The following is a 6,107-nucleotide window of genomic DNA, read 5'->3' on the forward strand; positions in this document are numbered from 1 at the left end:
TCAACATCACATAGATTTTTTTTTAATTCATAAAATAACTTATTTTTATGTAATATTCTTGTTTGTTTGACTATTTCAAGACTTTGCTATGGAAGCTTGTTTCCACCACAGAATAAAATCACAGTAATACTTTTTATCCCACAATTATAACTTTTTTTCTTGCAACTGCAAGTTTATATGTGTTTATATTCAGATATGTGACCCTGGACCACAAAACCAGTTACTTTGGTAATTTTTGAGATGTATACATCATCTGAAAGCTGAATAAATAATCTCTCCACTGATGTGTGGTGTGTTAGGATAGGACAATATTTGGTCGAGACACAACTATTGAAAATCTGGAATCTGAGGAGCAAAAAAATTTAAACATTGAGAAAATCTCCTTTAAAGTTGTGCATTTATGTTCACGATTGTGCTGCATTCACTCACACAAATACATGTTTTATATATTTACGGTAGGACATTTACTAAATATCTTCATGGAACATGATCTTAATATCCTCATGATTTTTGGCATAAAAGAAAAATGGATAATTTTGACCCGTACAGTGTATAGTTGCTATTGCCACAGATATACCCGTGCGGCTCCAGACTGGGGTTGTGCTCCAGGGTCACATATTAATTGCGAGTTATAAAGTCTGCATTCTGAGATATAAACTCTTAACTTCTATTATTTAACACTTTGTCCTTGTCTTTATTAAAACTCGATCACTCAGTGCTGGATTAAAGCGGTGTAATAACGGGTGAGCATGATGTCCTCCCGCTGAGGTCTGCATGTCAGGATGGTGTTAAATCTTCACACACTAAAGCGTCTCCAGCTCTGCATCAGTCTAATCCTGCTTTCCTCTAAGAGGGTTTGGAGCTTGCCGATGGATGAGAGAGATTAACTTTAACTCCAGTACAGGTGAAGCCTGCTGGGACTCATTAACTGGGTTAAACCGTTAAAGCACAGTCTGTCCTCAAGACCAGTTCAACCAGTCCTCGGGAAGAGCCAGCCGAGGATAAACACATGCAATAAATGCATCATCTCAGAAAGCGAACGCATGCAAAACAGAAGATATTGCTCCATCTCAGCAGATAAAGAAGCATTCAGAGACTCAATCTGCACACACACACACACACACACACACACACACACACACACACATAATGTTCTTTAAACGGATGAATCACCACAAAATGACATTTTATATTTACAAACACTATTTTTCTGGAACACTAAAGTCATTTTTTGAAGAATATCCTGTTGTAATGCATAGAGTCATTAGGGTTAGCACATTTAAAGCGGTGGTTGATTATGATTAGACTTTTCTAACTGTAGTTAGTGTGTAATGTTTAGTTAGTGTGTAATGTTTAGTTAGTGTGTAATGTTGTGTTTTCTGACTGTAGTTAGTGTGTAATGTTGTGTTTTCTAACTGTAGTTAGTGTGTAATGTTGTGTTTTCTAGCTGTAGTTAGTGTGTAATGTTGTGTTTTCTGACTGTAGTTAGTGTGTAATGTTGTGTTTTCTAACTGTAGTTAGTGTGTAATGTTGTGTTTTCTGACTGTAGTTAGTGTGTAATGTTGTGTTTTCTAACTGTAGTTAGTGTGTAATGTTGTGTTTTCTAGCTGTAGTTAGTGTGTAATGTTGTGTTTTCTGACTGTAGTTAGTGTGTAATGTTGTGTTTTCTGACTGTAGTTAGTGTGTAATGTTGTGTTTTCTAGCTGTAGTTAGTGTGTAATGTTGTGTTTTCTAACTGTAGTTAGTGTGTAATGTTGTGTTTTCTAACTGTAGTTAGTGTGTAATGTTGTGTTTTCTGACTGTAGTTAGTGTGTAATGTTGTGTTTTCTAACTGTAGTTAGTGTGTAATGTTGTGTTTTCTGACTGTAGTTAGTGTGTAATGTTGTGTTTTCTAACTGTAGTTAGTGTGTAATGTTGTGTTTTCTGACTGTAGTTAGTGTGTAATGTTGTGTTTTCTAGCTGTAGTTAGTGTGTAATGTTGTGTTTTCTAACTGTAGTTAGTGTGTAATGTTGTGTTTTCTAACTGTAGTTAGTGTGTAATGTTGTGTTTTCTGACTGTAGTTAGTGTGTAATGTTGTGTTTTCTAGCTGTAGTTAGTGTGTAATGTTGTGTTGTCTAACTGTAGTTAGTGTGTAATGTTGTGTTTTCTGACTGTAGTTAGTGTGTAATGTTGTGTTTTCTGACTGTAGTTAGTGTGTAATGTTGTGTTTTCTAACTGTAGTTAGTGTGTAATGTTGTGTTGTCTAACTGTAGTTAGTGTGTAGTGTTGTGTTTTCTAACTGTAGTTAGTGTGTAATGTTGTGTTTTCTAACTGTAGTTAGTGTGTAATGTTGTGTTTTCTGACTGTAGTTAGTGTGTAATGTTGTGTTTTCTGACTGTAGTTAGTGTGTAATGTTGTGTTTTCTGACTGTAGTTAGTGTGTAATGTTGTGTTTTCTAACTGTAGTTAGTGTGTAATGTTGTGTTTTCTGACTGTAGTTAGTGTGTAATGTTGTGTTTTCTAACTGTAGTTAGTGTGTAATGTTGTGTTTTCTGACTGTAGTTAGTGTGTAATGTTGTGTTTTCTAGCTGTAGTTAGTGTGTAATGTTGTGTTTTCTAACTGTAGTTAGTGTGTAATGTTGTGTTTTCTAACTGTAGTTAGTGTGTAATGTTGTGTTTTCTGACTGTAGTTAGTGTGTAATGTTGTGTTTTCTAGCTGTAGTTAGTGTGTAATGTTGTGTTGTCTAACTGTAGTTAGTGTGTAATGTTGTGTTTTCTGACTGTAGTTAGTGTGTAATGTTGTGTTTTCTGACTGTAGTTAGTGTGTAATGTTGTGTTTTCTAACTGTAGTTAGTGTGTAATGTTGTGTTGTCTAACTGTAGTTAGTGTGTAGTGTTGTGTTTTCTAACTGTAGTTAGTGTGTAATGTTGTGTTTTCTAACTGTAGTTAGTGTGTAATGTTGTGTTTTCTGACTGTAGTTAGTGTGTAATGTTGTGTTTTCTGACTGTAGTTAGTGTGTAATGTTGTGTTTTCTGACTGTAGTTAGTGTGTAATGTTGTGTTTTCTGACTGTAGTTAGTGTGTAATGTTGTGTTTTCTAACTGTAGTTAGTGTGTAATGTTGTGTTTTCTAACTGTAGTTAGTGTGTAATGTTGTGTTTTCTGACTGTAGTTAGTGTGTAATGTTGTGTTTTCTAGCTGTAGTTAGTGTGTAATGTTGTGTTGTCTAACTGTAGTTAGTGTGTAATGTTGTGTTTTCTGACTGTAGTTAGTGTGTAATGTTGTGTTTTCTGACTGTAGTTAGTGTGTAATGTTGTGTTTTCTAACTGTAGTTAGTGTGTAGTGTTGTGTTGTCTAACTGTAGTTAGTGTGTAGTGTTGTGTTTTCTAACTGTAGTTAGTGTGTAATGTTGTGTTTTCTAACTGTAGTTAGTGTGTAATGTTGTGTTTTCTAACTGTAGTTAGTGTGTAATGTTGTGTTTTCTAACTGTAGTTAGTGTGTAATGTTGTGTTTTCTAACTGTAGTTAGTGTGTAATGTTGTGTTTTCTAACTGTAGTTAGTGTGTAATGTTGTGTTGTCTAACTGTAGTTAGTGTGTAATGTTGTGTTTTCTAACTGTAGTTAGTGTGTAGTGTTGTGTTGTCTAACTGTAGTTAGTGTGTAGTGTTGTGTTTTCTAACTGTAGTTAGTGTGTAATGTTGTGTTTTCTAACTGTAGTTAGTGTGTAATGTTGTGTTTTCTAACTGTAGTTAGTGTGTAATGTTGTGTTTTCTAACTGTAGTTAGTGTGTAATGTTGTGTTTTCTAACTGTAGTTAGTGTGTAATGTTGTGTTTTCTAACTGTAGTTAGTGTGTAATGTTGTGTTTTCTAACTGTAGTTAGTGTGTAATGTTGTGTTTTCTAACTGTAGTTAGTGTGTAATGTTGTGTTTTCTAACTGTAGTTAGTGTGTAATGTTGTGTTTTCTAACTGTAGTTAGTGTGTAGTGTTGTGTTTTCTAACTGTAGTTAGTGTGTAATGTTGTGTTTTCTAACTGTAGTTAGTGTGTAATGTTGTGTTTTCTAACTGTAGTTAGTGTGTAATGTTGTGTTTTCTAACTGTAGTTAGTGTGTAATGTTGTGTTTTCTAACTGTAGTTAGTGTGTAATGTTGTGTTTTCTAACTGTAGTTAGTGTGTAATGTTGTGTTTTCTGACTGTAGTTAGTGTGTAATGTTGTGTTTTCTAACTGTAGTTAGTGTGTAATGTTGTGTTTTCTAACTGTAGTTAGTGTGTAATGTTGTGTTTTCTAACTGTAGTTAGTGTGTAATGTTGTGTTTTCTAACTGTAGTTAGTGTGTAATGTTGTGTTTTCTGACTGTAGTTAGTGTGTAATGTTGTGTTTTCTAACTGTAGTTAGTGTGTAGTGTTGTGTTTTCTAACTGTAGTTAGTGTGTAATGTTGTGTTTTCTAACTGTAGTTAGTGTGTAATGTTGTGTTTTCTAACTATAGTTAGTGTGTAATGTGTTTTCTAACTGTAGTTAGTGTGTAATGTTGTGTTTTCTGACTGTAGTTAGTGTGTAATGTTGTGTTTTCTAGCTGTAGTTAATGTGTAATGTTGTGTTTTCTAGCTGTAGTTAGTGTGTAATGTTGTGTTTTCTAACTGTAGTTAGTGTGTAATGTTGTGTTTTCTAACTGTAGTTAGTGTGTAATGTTGTGTTTTCTAACTGTAGTTAGTGTGTAATGTTGTGTTTTCTAACTGTAGTTAGTGTGTAATGTTGTGTTTTCTAGCTGTAGTTAGTGTGTAATGTGTTTTCTAACTGTAGTTAGTGTGTAATGTTGTGTTTTCTAACTGTAGTTAGTGTGTAATGTTGTGTTTTCTAGCTGTAGTTAGTGTGTAATGTGTTTTCTAACTGTAGTTAGTGTGTAATGTTGTGTTTTCTGACTGTAGTTAGTGTGTAATGTTGTGTTTTCTAACTGTAGTTAGTGTGTAATGTTGTGTTTTCTGACTGTAGTTAGTGTGTAATGTTGTGTTTTCTAGCTGTAGTTAGTGTGTAATGTTGTGTTTTCTAACTGTAATTAGTGTGTAATGTTGTGTTTTCTAACTGTAGTTAGTGTGTAATGTTGTGTTTTCTAACTGTAGTTAGTGTGTAATGTTGTGTTTTCTAACTGTAGTTAGTGTGTAATGTTGTGTTTTCTGACTGTAGTTAGTGTGTAATGTTGTGTTTTCTAACTGTAGTTAGTGTGTAATGTTGTGTTTTCTAACTGTAGTTAGTGTGTAATGTTGTGTTTTCTAACTGTAGTTAGTGTGTAATGTTGTGTTTTCTAACTGTAGTTAGTGTGTAATGTTGTGTTTTCTAACTGTAGTTAGTGTGTAATGTTGTGTTTTCTGACTGTAGTTAGTGTGTAATGTTGTGTTTTCTAACTGTAGTTAGTGTGTAATGTTGTGTTTTCTAACTGTAGTTAGTGTGTAATGTTGTGTTTTCTAACTGTAGTTAGTGTGTAATGTTGTGTTTTCTAACTGTAGTTAGTGTGTAATGTTGTGTTTTCTGACTGTAGTTAGTGTGTAGTGTTGTGTTTTCTAACTGTAGTTAGTGTGTAATGTTGTGTTTTCTAACTGTAGTTAGTGTGTAATGTTGTGTTTTCTAACTGTAGTTAGTGTGTAATGTTGTGTTTTCTAACTGTAGTTAGTGTGTAATGTTGTGTTTTCTGACTGTAGTTAGTGTGTAATGTTTAGTTAGTTTGTAATGTTTAGTTAGTGTGTAATGTTTAGTTAGTGTGTAATGTTTAGTTAGTTTGTAATGTTTAGTTAGTGTGTAATGTTTAGTTAGAGTGTAATGTGTTTTCTGACTGTAGTTAGTGTGTAATGTTTAGTTAGTGTGTAATGTTGTGTTAGTGTGTAATGTTTAGTTAGTGTGTAATGTTTAGTTAGTGTGTAATGTTGTGTTTGATCATAAACAACATCTGCAAAGTTACAACGCTCAAAGTTCAGAGCAAAGGGAGATATTTACTTTTAAAGAAAAGGACGACAACAAGCGGCTGGTAGTGACATCACCAACCCTAACATTTACATAAACCCCGCCCCCGGAACACGATTTATAGATTATCATGACAGAATATGCTAATCAATGACTAGAAGATAGTTAACTCCACATAAT

Source organism: Phoxinus phoxinus (assembly GCF_949152265.1).
Source record: "Phoxinus phoxinus genome assembly, chromosome: 21".
NCBI classification, from domain to species: domain Eukaryota; kingdom Metazoa; phylum Chordata; class Actinopteri; order Cypriniformes; family Leuciscidae; genus Phoxinus; species Phoxinus phoxinus.